Below are 17,523 nucleotides of genomic sequence, written 5' to 3' on the forward strand. Positions count from 1 at the left end.
AGCAACCAAGATGTCCTTCAGTAGGTCAATGGATAAATAAACTATGGTTCATCCAAACAAAGGAATATTATTCAGTGCTAAGACGAAATGAGTTATCAAGCTGTGAAAAGACATGCAGGAATCTTAAATGCATATTAGTAAGTGAAAGAAGCCACTCCGAAATGGTTAAACTCTATATGATTTGAAGTATGCGATATTCTGGAAAAGGCAAAAATATGGAGACAGTAAAAACATTAGTGGTTGCTAGGAGTTAGGGAGGGAGGGAGAGATGAATAGGCAGAGTATGGAGGATATTTAGGGCAGTGAGAATACTCAGTATGATACCATAATGGCGGATACATGTCATTATACATTTGTCTAAACCCATGGAATGAACACCACCATGAGTGAACCCTAATGTAAACTCTGGACTTTGGGTGATAAGAATGTGTCAATGCAGGTTCATCAATTGTAAAAAATGTACCACTCTGGTGGGGGATGTTGATGGTGAGGGAAGCAGTGCATGTGTGGAGGCAGGTGCTATATGGGGAATCTCTGTACCTTCCTCTCAATGCTTTTGTGAACCAAAAACTTTTCTTAAAAAAATGAAGTATTAAAATACAAAAAAGAACAGCTTAAGGGGCTGGCCCGGTGGCACAGCGGTTAAGTTCGCATGTTCTGCTCTGGCGGCCCAGGGTTCGCCGGTTCAGATCCCAGGTGCAGACATGGCACCGCTTGGCAAGCCATGCTGTGGTACATGTCCCACATATAAAGTAGAGGAAGATGGGCATGGATGTTAGCTCAGGGCCAGTCTTCCTCGGTAAAAAGAGGAGGACTGGCAGCAGTTAGCTCATGGCTAATCTTCCTCAAAAAAAAAAAAAAACAGCTTAAGGTTGTGTTTTAACAAAAAGGAAGTGAACCCAGAAGGAAGAGTGGGGTACAAGAAATTATAGAGAGGACAGAAACAATAAAACATGCTGAATATTTAATTAACTATAAACTGTATAAAATATGACATTCGTGCATTTATAACAGAAGATATAACTAAAATTCTAGAAAGCAATCGCAGGAAATATGTGGATATTCAGTTTTACTGAACATGCTTATGCCTTTGCCTTGTTTGAGAGGAGGATAGAGGTACTGGATAACTCCAGACCTTGTTAGAAATGTCTGTAGTCGTTTTGTTGAAAAATTGAAAGATACTCACTAAAAAATATAGAAATAAAATTTACAATTTCTGATCAGCAGTGGGAAAATGGAATAAAGAAAACTCTGTCAACTCAACACAAAGTAGAAATGGACAAAACAAAAGCAAAATAAAAGAGTTTGGTAAAATGTAAAACAAAAAGATGGCAGAAATAGGTGAAAATAAATCATTAATCACAATAAATGCAAATTAAACGACATTTTTATAAGACAGGACCCATCAGATTGGATTAAAAATAAGAAAATGCAAGCGTATACACATTATAAGAGACACAACTTAAAAAAAACCCACAGAGAATGCAAATAAACGAATTTAAAAACAAGGCAAATACTCGGCAAAAGGAAAGCTGGTGTGGCAAAATTAATAGCCGACAAAAACAGAATTTAAGCCAAATAGCATTAATGGTGATAAAGAATAATAAAAGGAACAATATATTTTACAGATAAACTGTTATTACTAAATAACAGAGTTCAGCAAGTTACCTAGATACAAGATAAATGTTAAAAAAAAATCAAGGGCATACTTATACACTAGCAATTAAATTTAGAAAAATATCATAGAAAAAAGACCACTCATAAAATTAACAGAATCTAGAAGATTATAAAACGTTTAATGAAGGGAGTAAAAGTAGTCCTGAAGGAAAAGACATGGATATACTATTTTAGTAACTAGAAGACTTGACATCATATAAAGATCTAAATAGGAAGAGCAAAACGGCAATTTTTGTACAGGTGAATATGTAACCTCAGAGCAAGGAAGGACTTCATAGACATAACATAAGAAAGACAAACCATAAATGAAACTATTGATTTGCATTAAAATTGAATTAAAATTAAACCTTCTGTGCATGAAAAGACAGTTCACAGTTCAAATGTTTGCGGTGCATTCAGCCGGCAAATGATCCAGAATATATTAGGAACATATACATAAGAAGAAGGTTAACAATGCAATTAGAAAAATTGGAATTGTATAAACAAGCAATTCACAAAATAAAAAGCTGAATGGTTGGGAAACATTCCTATCCTCACCAGTTAGGAAGGAAATGCAAATGAAAACAATCAGATACCACTCACCAATCACCTCAGCAAATTTTTAGAAATCTATTACAAATGTTGTTGTGAATGTGGGGAAAATGGTACTAAGGGAGTGCAAATTGACAGACATTTTTGGTGAGCAATTTGCCGATGTCTAGTCAAATCAAAGATGTTTATAGTATATGCTATTGCTCTTGGTGAGGGCATGCTTCCTTCTCACTTCTGACGTTTCTTTCCACAATGAAGGAGTCCCATTGGTGCTGTGCTTTTGGCCTCCCTCTGCTCCTTTACTCCTCCCCAGAGGACAGAAGTGGTCGATTTTTATTAGTGAGTTTGAAAGGAGGAACTGAGTCTGTGAAGCTCAGCCCTTCCATCTTTGCTCCCTCTGGGGAAGCTAGGGTGAGGCTGAGCACCTGTCCTGTACTCCTCTTGGTTTTAAGTTTTCTGTCCAATGTTGCTTGTGACTTGAGTAGGGGTAACTTTGGTTTTAGAATTACAAAGTATACCTGCAGATATAAACACAATCCCTAGTGTCAACTTTACTTGCTAATAATAATCTTCCTTACTCTTAAAATGAATTAAAAAGAACCTCTCAACTAATTGATACCCTGAGTGAGGAAGGGAGATGCTATTTATTGGAAGCTCCTCAACACCCAACATCCAAGACACATCATTCTACTTTTACGTATATGCACTAGAAAAACAATCACATGTGTATACAAGGAGATATTTACAAGAATAATTATGGCAGCTTTGTTGCTAAGAGTGAAAATTAGAAACTACCTAAATTTCTCTCAACAGAAGAATGGATAAAACTAATGAAGTAGGCCCACATCTACCGACATGTCATATAGCCTGTGGAGTGAAAACAATAAGCTGGAGGATGATATATGTGTACTGTGTGAGAATATTTACCTGAAACTTTAAAATACATAGAATGATACCATATACCGTACAAAACACATAGGGACAAGAAAAGTATAAAGAAATCTTTTTAAACGATTATACCAGTTAGGAATGGAAGTGAAATTGGGGAAGCATACGAAGAGAATTTCAACTGTATATATAAGCCTATGTTTCTTAAAAAGGTCTAGAGCAAAGCTGGCAGGGTATTAAAATTGTTAGATCTGGCTGGTGGGTACGTAGTTGTCTGTTATATAGTTTTCTGTACTTTTCTCTATGTTTTCACTATTTAATAACAAAAAGATGCCCCCAGAATATTAGCTTAATATACTGACCTCAATTTCTGACTGAAAATATTTAAAAGTATCTTTTCACCCTAAAGGCAGAACAAGGGGCTGTTGAATAAACTTGATTATTTTCTTCCTGTTTTTGATTTTGTTTTTTAAGTGAAGGCTTAAGCATGTCCCTTCTTTCCTCTGGGCCTTCCTTATTTATAAATCAAAGGAGGCTGGGCTAAATGATCCCTAAATATAGTTCTATATAGTTCTGGCCCTGATATTCTGTGAGATTGGGATGTTTTCCACAGACCAATATTGAAAGAAAGAGAAAAGTTATAGAGCAGCAGCCTAAGGCCTATGATCTTTTGGAAAACCTGTAATCTCCCCCATTCCACTCTAAGCTTCTCAGCTGTTCTATTCTTATTTCTTCTCTCCTCTCGGCCCTCTATTTGATCAATACCTTAGCTGATCTAGTACAGGTGGGTAGTGATTCAAAGATGCCATGCACTTGCCTATGTAACAATGACCTCACCTGCATATACTAGTCAGCACTGCATTCCTCTGCCTTTTCTGTTTATACAGGGAGGGCTGCTCAAATGCAGCACAGAAAGCCTCAACTCTCACACCCTCCCGCGCTGCTTCCTGAGCTGCTGGCCCTGTTCTCTCTGACTAGTCCCCGTTCTTCAGTTATTCCTTCTTGACTGATTTGAAGCCTTGGCTTTAGTCCTCCTGTTAAATGCAGAGCTTGCTTCCAGCCATGCGCTTCAGCTCAGTCTGGCGCTGTAAAAACTGACCTTTGCCAGGCTCCCCTGCTGAGGTCTTGCCTTTTGCCTGTTCCTTCTGGATTCATGGGACCCTATTGACTGCCCTGGACCCTGCCCTTGTGTCCTTGTGGCCCTACTGCTCTTGTGACCTCTCTTGGGTCTACCGTACTGGCCTGGCCCCACCTGCCCTGACCCTCTGCTTCCTAGGTGGCTGCCTTGAAAGACAATTTGAATATCATTTGGCTCCAGCCTCTACCACTGAAAGGAAACTGCCTGCCTGCTTTTGATAAAACAAGGAGTCATAGTAATCTCAGCCTAGACCGGAAATTCTTCTAAACGAGCTAATATCTTTGTGAAAGCAAGCCATTTTTTATAAATACTTAATAGGCACTAATGTGATTTTTAAAATAATCCTTTTCTAAATATAAAAGTAATGTTTATTGTATAAAATGTAGAATACAGACAAGCAAAAAAGAAGGAGAGATGACTACTAACATGTTGGAGCTCATCTTTCTTGGTCTTCTCTCTCTCTTCATATGTACATGAAAGCCATTATATATATATATGTGTGTATATACTAATTAGTGTGTATACTAATATGTGCACATATGTATACACACATGTATACACATACACACATACATACATACACAACTAGAGTTTTTTTAACCAGACATGACCAGATTATATATAATGTTTTCCCATTTAATGATATATGATGGCCATCTTCCCATGTCATTTTATATTCCTCTATAACATTTTTAATGGCTGCATAGTATCTATTATGGAAATACTAAGAAACAATTTAACCATTCTTTGATTGTTGGGCATATAAATTGTTTGCAGTTATTTTTGCTATTATAAATAATTATGCAATTAATCTCTCTGTGCCTAAATCTTTGTGTCATTCTCTGATAATTTCCTGAGGATCAATTCCTAGAAATGAAAACACTGGGTCAAAGAGTAGGCATAGTTTGAAGGCCTTTGAAATGTATAGCCTGACTGACTTTCAACAAGTTTGCACAAATATACACTCTAACCAGTGTATAAGAGAAAGACTGTTTCTGGGAACTCTTGTCACATTGGATGTTCTCTATCTTTCAAATCTTTAACAATTCGTTAGAAAAAAAATTGCTATTTTATTCTTGCTTTGATTTGCACTCTTTGATTACCATTGAGATTTTTATATTACCATATGCTTCTTGGCCGCTTAAATTATTTTTTATATGAATTGGCTTTTTGTGTCCTCTGCCCATTTTTCTACTAACATGTTTGTCACATTTATTTGTAATATCTTCTAATGAGATTCTGTTTTGGGGGAAGATTAGCCCTGACCTAACATCTACCGCCAACCTTCTCTTTTTGCTGAGGAAGACTGGCCCTGAGCTAACATCCGTGCCCATCTTCCTCTATTTCATATGTGGGATGCCTGCCACAGCATGGCTTGAGAAGCGGTGCATAGGTCCACACCCGAGATCCAAACTGTAGAACTCTGGACCGCCAAAGTAGAATGTGCGAACTTAACCACTGCACCATGGGGCCGGCCCCTCTAATGAGATGTTTTAAAACAGAGATATGGAGTGGCTTCTCTGCAACCATCATAGGCAATTTTAGTTAATGGCAGGAATAGAATCTTGCTCATTTATTATTTCAGCATCATTGTAAGTTACGACTGGGGCCCAGAGGCAGGGTAGACATGTTCGAGAGCATGAAAGTAAGTCCTGGGGAGGTTCAGTGGCTTGCCCAGCATCTCTGTGAAGTTCAGTGGCTGATCTGAGATGTTATGCCCATCTTCCCAACTATTGTCATGTTGTTACTAGTCTCATGTTCCAAAGAGACCCAGAAGGAAAATATTGAAAATACCTATCTTGATGCCAATATATTTAGATTCAAGTAAATCCAGAGGCCCAGTTTTACACAGGCTATTAATAATTGACTCGGAAAGGTAAGGCAAACATTTTATCACTTTATTTACTTTAGCACTTTATTCCTCATCTCACAATCCTCCGGTGCCTCTCCTTTATATCCAGGTAAGTCCAGACTCCCCCCCTTGGCATTCAAGACCCTTAGGAATCTCCTTCCACAAAGCTCTGTGCCCTTCTCTCTCCACTGCCCCAAATAAACTCCATTCAGATTGGTCTCCTCAGTGAAACCACATGTGTCACCCTCTGTAACAATCCCTATGACACTACTGTCCACATCTGCAATGCTCTTCTTCCTCCCCTTTCTTGTGCCTATATAAATGTGTTCTGTCCTCCAGGACCTAGATAGAGAACCACTTCCATGGAGCCTCCTCATCTCAGCTTTTATAGATCCTTTCCTTTTCATATATCTCAAAGCCTGACCACACAATCTGTTGCTACACTGTAGTTTTTCTTATACTATCCTGTCCCTTAGGGCTGCATGTTTTTTTCTTGTGTCCCCCAAGCGGAAGATACGTATCTTGAGGAGTTGGGACAGAACCTGAATGCATTTTGCCTATCAATATGGGATAACCTGGAGCAGAGGCTTATAAATTGGTAGGTGTTACTTGGTATTTGTGGAGTCAACAATTTCATTGAAATATATATTAACCACTTATGGTGTGCCTCTACTTTGCTAAGTGCTGAAAGGTTTGTGCCTTTAAGGAAGTCACAGTCCACTGGGGGAGGTAGACCTAGCTTCTAAACCTACCTCTGCCAGCAATTTAATAGTTTACCTTTGGAATGTCACGTAGTCATCTCATTCATTTAATCCACAAGCATTTACCTATGTGTCAGGCAGTGTGCTCGGCACTGAGGATCCAGAGATGAATGAGATCAGTCTCTGCCCTCCAAAAGCATAAATGCACATGGCTTATTACAATACAATGTCATACATGCTGTAGTAAAAGTGTGTACAAAGTGCTATGGGAATGGAAGGGAAAGTCACACGTCAGGGCTTACTAGGTTGTGAGCACTATCTGTGTAAATGCTTCCAGCTTGAGTAGGGGTGAGGCATGGAAGCAGGGAGTTTAAGGGAAGGCTTTGAGGAAGGTGGGCATTTAAACTGGAGAAGTTAGTTATTGACTTTGAGGGTTGAGGGAGCGAGAAAACCTGACTGCTCAGAATATGTTATAGGATCCGAGGGGTGTGTGTCTGTGTGTATCTTGTGTGTGTATGTTGGGAGTGGGTGAGAGAGTGGAAGGAGAGCTCTGAGAGTTAGGTTAGGAATGGATTATGAAGGGCTTTGAATGCCATGCTAAAGAATTTGAGAAAAGAGATAAAGGTTTGCAATGTTTACTGTGCAGAAGGAGAAAGGAAATGAGTAGGAGTGAATAAAAAAGCATGTTCTCTTTAAGAAATTTAAATACAGGGAATTGCCTCTTCTTGGTGCCTATGTGGTGTGTGTATGTGAAGAAGTTTGGTAAACTATAAAGTCTTGCAGTTCTATTGTCCTTGTTGCTTAAGTCAAAAACACGTGGTCCCTATCCCCAGCTCACCCCCCCCCCCGACAATTGTTCAATACATCAGTTCTTGGCATGTCAACAGCAGGGATTCATTCCTTCGGGAAAAGCACTCCCCTTTCTCGACCATCCTCCCTTCAGAGTATGACTACCTCTGGGACAGTAAACACATTAAGCCCCTCACCCTTCAGTGTGAGAGTTTGAGTCCTACTTCTTCTTGGAAGCCGGCAGAGAACAGCATGAAGGGAGACAGCCCTGGAGGGCAGAGAATAGAGCTTTCCCTGCCGTAGAAGTAGAAGTGGGAACGCAGCAGCTCGAGCACACATACCAAGACTACGGCAGCTCTAATTTATGAGCGCCCACTACTTGCCAGGGACTGTGCTGAGTATATACACTTTACCTTATCTTTTAGAACCACACACACAGACACACACACACAAACAGAGCAAAGTAAATATGAACATTATTCCCATTTTACAGATGAAGAAACGCAAGCATATGGAAAAGTTGAGTCACTTGTTCAGGGCACGTGGCTACTAAGGGGCCAAGCTGGGACGCTGGCTTGAACCCAGAACTTCCGCACTCTGAAGACTATGTTTCTAACAAAAACAGCATCAACATCAGCAACATTATGTCCCCCAAAGAATTTTCTCTGAAGGAGATGTCAAATTGAAATTGCAGTCATTTATTCTGAGGATCTTTCATCAGTAAGTACTTAGTGAGCGACCCCTATGTCCCCAAGCAGTGCTGGCCCTGTAGAAACTTATGATCTAATAGGAGAGATAAGACCAATCCACATGAAATAGTAGAAAGACTCTAGGACAGGGATGTTGTACATGTGGCTTATATGACTCCTCTCCACTTTCTTATGCCTATCATTAGACATCAGTAGACTATCACTTCATTCATTCCCATTAAAGCCTGGACTCAGATTCAGAATCCTTCTCAATACAGATCTCCAGTAAATCACAACTAGTTATAACTGGTGTGCAAGATGAAATCTATTTTACTTTCCTTTTCTAGGATGACAAAGGACAAAGAGTTCACGGGGGACTGTCCCTGTGAGGAGTAGAATTAGATTGGGAGGGGGGAGAGTGCACTTGCAGAGATTATTGTGAATGAAAACACAGAGATGAGAAAGAGCCTGGCATATTCAGACACTATGAAGCTCTTCAAAAATTAGTGTGGTGGTAGGGGCGGGCCCGGTGGTACAGTGTTTAAGTTCGCACATTCCGCTTCGGTGGCCCAGGGTTCACCGGTTCGGATCCTGGGTGCGGACATGGCAGCACTTGGTAAGCCATGCTGTGGCAGGCGTCCCACATATAAAGTAGAGGAAGATGGGCATGGATGTTACCTTAGGGCCAATCTTCCTCAGCAAAAAGAAGAGCATTGGTGGCAGATGTTAGTTCAGGGCTAATCTTCCTCAAAAAAAAAAAAAACGAAAAAAATTAGTGTGGTGGTTGTCCATGTGTAGAGTGGCAGGCAACATGGTTGGGAAAATAAAGAGGAGCCAAATTATGAAAGTTATTGAAAACTATGCAGAGGCATTTAGACTTGATGTTCCTGGCAGTAAATGTGTTAGATATTGATGCCTTTAACAAAGAAATAACATGTAGAAAAGGTGCTTTAAGGAGTATCAGGCTGCCACAATGTGCTAGGATTGGATTGGCCTGGAGTGAGAGAGCATAGGTCTAACAAGTGTGGAAGGAAAAAAGTGACACGATTTGCTAACTGGATAAGGATGAGTCATGTGTGTGTGTGACAAGGGGTGACCATGTGTTCTGGTTTAAACCAGTTACTTTGACATAATTTTTAATAGCTCCGCCTTTCATTCTCAAGTGTCCTGATCTGGATGATAAACTATCTGGTCAGCATGGCTTTGAGCCTAGAGGACTAGGAGAATGGGGTACCAATGATAGAGACAGACACCTATGGGAAGGTAATTTTTGTGTGGTAGAGGAAAGTTATGATGACTTGATATCCTGAGTTTGAGGTGACAGTGAGATATGCCTAGTAGACTGGACCCAAGAGCCAAAGATTACCCTCCAGCGTCTGACTCTCCTTATGTAAGTCCCAACAGAAACTAAAATCCACATCCTTGCTTCACTTGCCAGGACTCATCCTTGCCTGCCTTGTCTCTTCACTTGCAATTGCAAATTCCTGGTCTCCTCTTAATGTTCACTTAATAGTTTTCGTGGAGAGAGAACAGCTTGCAAAGAGAAGACAGGCATAAACCAAGCAGCCAAGCAGCAAATCTGAGACTCTCCTGTACTACATCCAATCACTTACTCATTATGTAATTCGTGTATACTATGAGCCCAACATCATCCTAGTCACTGTTGGAGACAACAAAATATGCAGAAGACAAGCACCTCACTTTCAAGCATTTTCAATCTGGTTAATAGTTTACAAGCTTTTTGCAATCTTTCAATCAGTTCAGTTGATCTTTACATTTTAAATTTAGAGACTAAAAACAAATCGTGAGAGTGACATTTCTGTTGTCATGTAAAGCTTTAAAAATTGAACATCAAAAAGATTATCCATTCCTTTAAACCTGACCCTGCAATTTGGATACTGTGACATTAGGTAGTTAGTATATATCTTGATTCATTGGTTTAAGATATTTGAACGGTGGTCTGTTCTCTGAGGTCCAATTATAGCTATTAATTGCTGTAGCTTTCCTTTACAATATCTATGTCTTATCTGTAGCTATAGATCTTAAAATAACTAAACATAAAGCAAATAAGTAGATAATTTTTCAGAGCAAGCTTTGAAGGAACATATAGATACAATATGGTATCTTTCTCATTAACCCTTAACCATAATTAGTTACAGCTTAATCTACCCTGAAATTTGCCTCAGACATTGATTAGATTTAGACTGTATCCTGACTCTCATCTTCAAGTTAATTCACACGAAGGATTGTTGGAACTTCAGTGCTGGGATCTTATAACAGTTGAGTTTCAAAAACCATTTTCGAGTTTCACAGTTGCCAACTAAAGTACTTCAGCTGAAGGAATCATTACACAGCTTGTTGTCAAATGCATTTGCTGCAAATTTCACCTTTCGCTTATCTCTTTTCTATGAGCCCAAGGCAGAGTGAGGGAGAGCCTGGTTGGTGTGGCTCAGAGCCCCATCAGGCCTTGTGCTTGCCAGGACTACTATGCCAGGGTGCTGTTCTTTCTTTCTTTATAATTTTGAGTAAAAATCATTTCTAATGTGCCCTCGCCTTTCCAATCAATACCTGTTTTCCACGTGCGAACCATGGCTTGCCTGAGTCATCCCCTTACAACCAGCAATGTTTATAGCTGGCTTCAACAGGATAGATTTTAGAAATAACTTGTGTTTTTTCTGACTAAACATAATTACACTTACTGTTTACAAAAGAGGGTTTTGGAAAGAAATTTTAGATAGTTGTATTACAGGGAGTATACAATTGGTATTGTATATGGTATGTGGTCCATGGTTAACCAAATCAACCTGGTTTAACGATAAAAAGAAAAACCTGTATGAAACATTTATTTCACTTTGAATCAATCTTGACTGAAAAAAATCTTTCTGAGAAAACAAACTTCCTTCCAAGGAGGCAAGTTTTCTGCTCATAACATCTAGGAACGCTCTCCTTTCCATTTTTCCTCACTCTTCTGGTTTGTAGGTTGGGGTTTGGTATGGATGTTGTAGGGGCAGTGTTTGCATGATTGGTTATAAACCCATAAAAACTGTCAGATACTTTTTCCAGTTGAGAAGACATTAGTCTTGCACATTTTCCATTAAGGAGAGGCGAAATGATTTGCCTGATATCGTTAGTAATAGAATTTGGTTTAGAACATCCTGCCCACGGTATTTTCTACTACATTATATTTCCTAGCAGCTCTGATCTGCTCTGATTAAATTGAAATAGTTCTTCAGATAAAATTATGTGGGAGAGGGTAAACCTCAGGGTAAAAAGTGACTTTAGCACTAAGCCACTAGGAGACCTTTATTATGCTTACTTGTCATTGACCCCATCTCGGAAATTTGTGGATTCACTTCATTTCCTTTGCTATCTAAAGTAGACAAGCCTCCTCTAAATGTAGTTTATTCAGGAATTCCTACTGCTTATTTGTTTTCTCCAATTTTGCTCCGTATTTTCTGCTCCAGAGGATCCTAAGGAGATAGAGTTTCGTCTTGAAAAGTCAGGAGAATTTATTACTATTATTGTCATACCAGGGAAAGGAGATGAATTTATTTAGCAGCATCTGAAAATAGAATTGCCTCAACGTTGACGCCTGCTGCTGATGCTAAATGATGAATACTAAGCACCTGGCACACAGTTTGCATGCCTCTTCATTTATCTGTTCTTCATATTCTGGTGCTTTAAGATGCATGGAGCACATTTTCACTGTGCTCTACTCTTGGGTGGGAGCCAGGCAGTAGATGTCATTGATTATTTGTTGAGCATCCATACCATGTGGGGAACTATACAAAGCACAGCATGAAATTGTAGAAAGAACATAAGTGTGTAGAATCCAGCCAGAAATTCTGCATTTGAATGTTGGCCCCATCAAGCTCCTTGCTTTGTGACCTTGGGTAAATTACTTAACTTTCCTGAGAGTCACTATCCTTACCTCTAAAATGGGGGTAATGATGCAGTCCTGTATAACTTCAAGGGTTTCTGTGAGGTTCCAATGTGTTATTGCTTGGGCTAGAGCTCTGCAAACTGCAGTGTGTCTCTGCATGCTGCAGGCCAAGGGCAGCCCTTACCATGGGTATAGTGGCCAGCATCCTCCTTGCTTCACAAAGTACCTCCCAATACTTCTACCCTGGAATCCTTGAGGTTTCCGTTTCTTTTACTCGAGGATAAAGCCTTTCATTGTACAACCACAAATTCTGCTTCAAATGGTTGTCACATCTGGAGTGAAAGTGTGTGCATGAACTTGGGAGTCAGACCCATTCAAGTTCTAACTGTGTGATCTTGGAAATGACTCATAACCTCTCTCAGCCTCAATTTCCTCAACTGTAAAATTTAGATGAATAATAGTACCTACTTTCACAAGGTCGTTGGGAGGTTTGAATGAGATGATGTATGCAAAGTACCTAGCAGAGAGTAGGCTCTCACTAAGTGTTATTCCTTTTGAAAACAGAGGAGTGCGGTGGATGTCCACAATGCTCTCCCACTCTTACGTTTTAATCTATTATCTTAAGGCTGGCAGGAATTGCATGAGCCTCTTGGGGCAACTAGTTGTCCCTCTCTGCAATCACGGGGAGATAGTTTGGTGAAAGACAAAAAAAATGACACGAATCCTTCTGAAACCTCAGCTAAACTTCATTAGTAAAATTTAGGCTAATTTTATAGTTAAGGAAACCGGGGTCCAGAGGAGGGGAAGTGCGACAATTAGTCAGTGGTAGAGCTGGGACTGAACCCAGGCAGTCTAAGCCCAAAGTCCGTGCGATTTCCACTGATTCCAAGGAACCTCACGTAGCTAGGGTTTCATGATACCTGTTTCATGGCAGCTGCTGGGCAGCGGGGTGCATGGTAGACTCTCCCTGCAGGCATTCCAGCCCCTGACCTTCAGGCCTGCCCTTTAATGAGAGTGCTTCCTGAAAATGGTAGTTTCACCTTAGCTGCCCTTCCCTGTATAATCATCCTGGTGAAGTTCCCAACGGCTGCTGAGCTTTTGGCTAAGAAAAAACAAACTCTTCTCTGGAAGAAAGTATTAGGTAAGTCAAATCTCTCTGCTCTGGTCAGATGCTAGGACCGTGGAGGAATGGAATAGAGAAGTCCTGTTTCTCTCTGGCTTCCGCCTACCCTTGCCAGCCTTTGACTGCTCACAGATGGCTCAGCAGGGAATGGAGAGGGCATGTCGCTGTGGACGTACAGCTGGCAGTTTGTTGCCCAGAAGGGACTGGGCCCAGAGTCTCACTATCTTTGCCTGTCTAAATCCAAGAACCTGTCTATAATCTGCCCCCAGCCTGCCCTTTCCCGTTGTTGTAGAACCCTTCAACTCTGACTCTGACTTGTTTGCTGGCTCCCTATTTGTTTCCTCGCAGCTGTCTCTCAAAGGCTCACTGTCCTGATTCAATCTTAGGGGGCTTCCTCAATCAGTTTATTTCCTGACCATGACTTTTGGATATAGGACACCTCAAACTGTAGGCCTCCTGAAAAGAGCAGGGCCTACCTGTTTCTCCTGCCTGATCTCCTACTAGTCTCGTAAACAACTTTAGCTCCAGCCAGGCTCCCCTGCCTATTGCCAGGCCACAGTCATTCCTGTACCTAGCATTGTTCATGCTGTTTCTCTGTCTTTTCCCATTACCCACACCAGAAGTGCCTTCTCTCTGCCTATCTAATTCTATTGCTCTCGTTTTTCAGGTCCCTGATTAGATACTGCTTCATGTGTAGTGATTATCGTGGCTACTGGGATCACAGAGATTGTTCCCGTTTCAGAGAATCAGGCCTATCTAGCATATTTCTGTCATTTTAAGATGCACCACTGATTTTATAAACAACTTTTCAGAAAATAAAATGAAACAGTGAAGCACTACATGAAATATACACAGCAACTCTAAGACAGCCTTTATTTTCAGGACCATTAAAATGCCAAAAGAAATACACAAGTCTTAGTCTTGAGAAAATATGGTACCTGCACTATTTTATCCAGCACTTGCTTATAGATTGGAGTGAACAACTCTTTGTCTCCTGTCAATTTGTTTTGTCTCCCCAGTTAAATGGTCTACCTGTTGAAGGAAAGTGCTTATTATTTTTTTTCCTTATTTCTTCTTAGTTTTTAATCCTCCTTTCAGATCCCACCTCCATTCTTCCCTCCTGCCCTGGCTCTGAGCACAAAGCTGGGCACACAGTAAGTCCTCATCAGATCCTTGGAGAATTGGATTGATTGATTCCAGTCGGCTTGAATCATCTGTCTCCTGCTGGGCCGAGACCAGTATGAAATCTTATTCCCTGCAGACAGAGCTCACTAACTTCAATCTATTCTTGCTTTTATTTTTCATATTGTTGACCCTAGTTTATTTGCTGTACTTTTCATTATTTTGGCTTTGTATTCATATCACTCCTCCTGCACAGTCAGGTAATAACCAAGAAAGACCTTGCAGAGAGCACTGTGACTGACCTGTCACTGTAAATATTTCCTTTCTTTGCCTTTAGATGTTCTTCCAGCCCAAGATGGTGGGGTCCTGAAGGTGTATTGTCAGGGGCCTTTTAAGTTTTCCTTCCTATCCAGTAGTGCCAGAATTGCAGCACTTTGCCTTCCACTCACATGACATTAATGGAGAACATATTCATTAAAAATGGGATATATGGTCATTAAAATCAATTCATATAGAAAAATACAGCACTCTTCAGGAGGAAGGAGATTTGTAACCTGAAGAATAGTCGACTTGCTCAAACCTCCTCCATCCAAAGGATCAGCCCTTTCTTAAAAGCTCTAAAGAGTAATTAATACAGCATTCTTGACAAAAGTGATAATTAGTAATGGCTTCGGATCAGTATCATTCAGCAATGTCTTTCAGAGGCTCTGTCCAATGAAAATATTCTAAGTGCCAGTGTAGCTGCTTGGTCCATGACTTGGGAATATAAAGATAGGGTGCAGTACATTCTTTGGGTGTTTAATTCTTTTAGTTCCCTTTCTCATTTCCTATAAAAGACCATGTTCTTGAATGACCTGAGTTGGCAAGAAGAGGGAGAGTAGTAAGTGTACCAGAGACAGAGCTTTTTTTGTACATTGGCAACTACCAAGGAGCAAGATCCAGTAAACGCAGATGAATGAAAAGGCAAGGAAGAGGTAGGGGGTTAATTTTCAGGACCTGCTGGAGACAACGTTCTGCTAAAGTGGCTTTTTGGAGATCTCAAGTGTCAGTAAGTGTGAGTTAGGATGACTGCAGGCTAGAGGAGGTGAGTTAGTAGGGATAAAGATGGATGTCCAAAAAGAAAAGCTGCCATGAGAAACTGAGAAGGAACAATTTGGAGGTTTCTCTTTTACTCAGGTTAACTGCAGCCAGTGTTTGAAAGTACTTTGTTTCCTATAGAGGTGATGTAGTGCTGTGTTTACAAGGAGAGACCCAGGAATTAGGCTGTCTGGTTCTACCACTCATTAGCTGGATTGCCTGAATGAGTCTCCATTTCTTTATCTGTAAAATGGGATAATAAAAGTACCTACCTCATGAGGTTGTGTGAATATTAAATGAGTTGATATAGGTGAAGTATTAAGCAAAGGATCTGGGGCCTGGCCCCGTGGCCAAGTGGTTCAAGTTCCACTTGTTCCACTTCAGCAGCCTGGGTTGGTGGGTTCAGATCCTGGGCACAGGCCTACTCCACACACCAGCCACACTGTGGAGGTGTCCCACATACAAAAAAATAGAAGAAGATTGGCACAGAGGTTCTCTCATGGCGAATATTCCTCAGAAAAAAAAAAAAAAGGAGTAGGGCCTGATGCACAGTAACTACTACATAAGTAATTTTGGTTATTTTTTTGGTTTAGGGTGACTTTCTGAGTACGTTCCCCTTCTGCTGCAGCTGCTCATCTGCTGTTGGCTTGGCAGGCACTCCCCACTCTGTTCTATTACATGATTTCTTCTGTTTAAAGGTAAACACACTGAAAGCTTCTCTCTTTGTGCACCTGACAGGAAGTAACGAGATAAGACAAAAACTTCCTTAGAGCAAAAATATACCACAGACCATGAGTTTGCGGGTGCAATAGGTCAGATCGGCTTGAGCCAAATCCTGTGTCCATTTAGAGAGTCTCAGATCATTATGGTCAGTGACAAAAAGGGCAGATTTCCATCTGTGTATTAGATTTACATCTAACAAGATGTATCTTCCAGTGACAAACTTGGGGAACCTGTTAGGCTTATTAAGTCTTTCATATCACCAGGCAAAAGAAAAACAGAGGAGTTAAAGCAGGATAGGTGTGAACAGTGGCACAGCAAAGTGTGTTAATAGAATTCGGTAAGTTTCCACCTTGGGAATAAGTTTCTTCATTCCACTTAATTTGCTTCATCTGTTGCTTTTTCCTGACCTCTAGAGGCACAAAAGCTAAGCAGTCTGACCCTGAATTCAGGGGCTTCTATTGTTTTTATCTTTTGCAGAAACAACCTTATATTTATATCACTGACACTCTCCTTTCAGAGGGCTTGTTTTTTAAAGAAACATTTATTGAGTTCCTGCTATGTGTCTACTACTCTTTCTTTTGGTCTTAATAACAACCTATGAGGCACTGATATTATCCTTGTTTTGTAGGGAAACTGAGTTTAAGTGAAGTCTGGATGTATCCAAGGTCATGTAGTACTTTATTTGTTCTGGTAGCATTTTCCAAAATGGAAATAACTTTATTGCTGTTATTTTTATTATCAGAAAAATGCATACTCAATATTAAAATAAATGAGAAGATACAGAAAAGCCTAAAGAAATTTAAAAAAAAAAACACTCAACGTTTTCTTGTATAGCCTTTAAGACCGTTTCCCTTCATCTGTGTATCTATTTCTCTATCACCTTATTTGCATCTTGGTAAGCCCCCAAGATATCAGCACACATCTAATCAGGGCTCATCTGACTGATGCAAGTATTGCAGAGAAGTTCACCTATTTGTCAATAGGTCCATTTCTGTTTGTGCACCTGTCTTGCATGCTGAACAAAAGATTTATCATGAGAGCTAGAATTGCTCTAAAAGGCCAGCCGTCAGTTCATCTTGAGTGCCGTCAGTTCCCCTCACTCTGGGTGAACTCTGCTCCTCTTCCAAACTTCTCATGCTCTACTCTCTCAAATCCTCTGAAAAGCACACTGGGCCTCTGACATCACAGAAGACCAGGAGAAAAGAAGGGGTTGCACATTGTGTAAAAGGAGTGAAATCTTCGTTGGCCAGAATATAAGTTTAGCCATCTTCAAGGCCAGTGCTTTGCAAACCCCTGCGCTGCAACCGTAACATAAGTAGAAAATATTTCC

General features: G+C 40.3%; 1 protein-coding gene across 4 annotated transcripts in view; it reads left to right on the forward strand.

Annotated features, from left to right (window-relative positions):
• Nucleotides 1-17,523, forward strand: part of RTL4 (retrotransposon Gag like 4) — a 326,961-nt gene that overhangs the window by 60,695 nt on the left and 248,743 nt on the right. Inside the window, exon 1 of one of the 4 annotated variants that reach the window (XM_070606150.1) lies at nucleotides 13,181-13,289. The exons of the other annotated variants lie outside the window; for them this stretch is intronic. The gene's annotated coding sequence lies outside the window, so the exon portion shown is untranslated. Of the gene's footprint in view, nucleotides 1-13,180; nucleotides 13,290-17,523 lie in introns of those variants that run through there. 4 annotated transcript variants of the gene reach the window in all.

Source organism: Equus przewalskii, chromosome X, assembly GCF_037783145.1.
Source record: "Equus przewalskii isolate Varuska chromosome X, EquPr2, whole genome shotgun sequence".
NCBI classification, from domain to species: domain Eukaryota; kingdom Metazoa; phylum Chordata; class Mammalia; order Perissodactyla; family Equidae; genus Equus; species Equus przewalskii.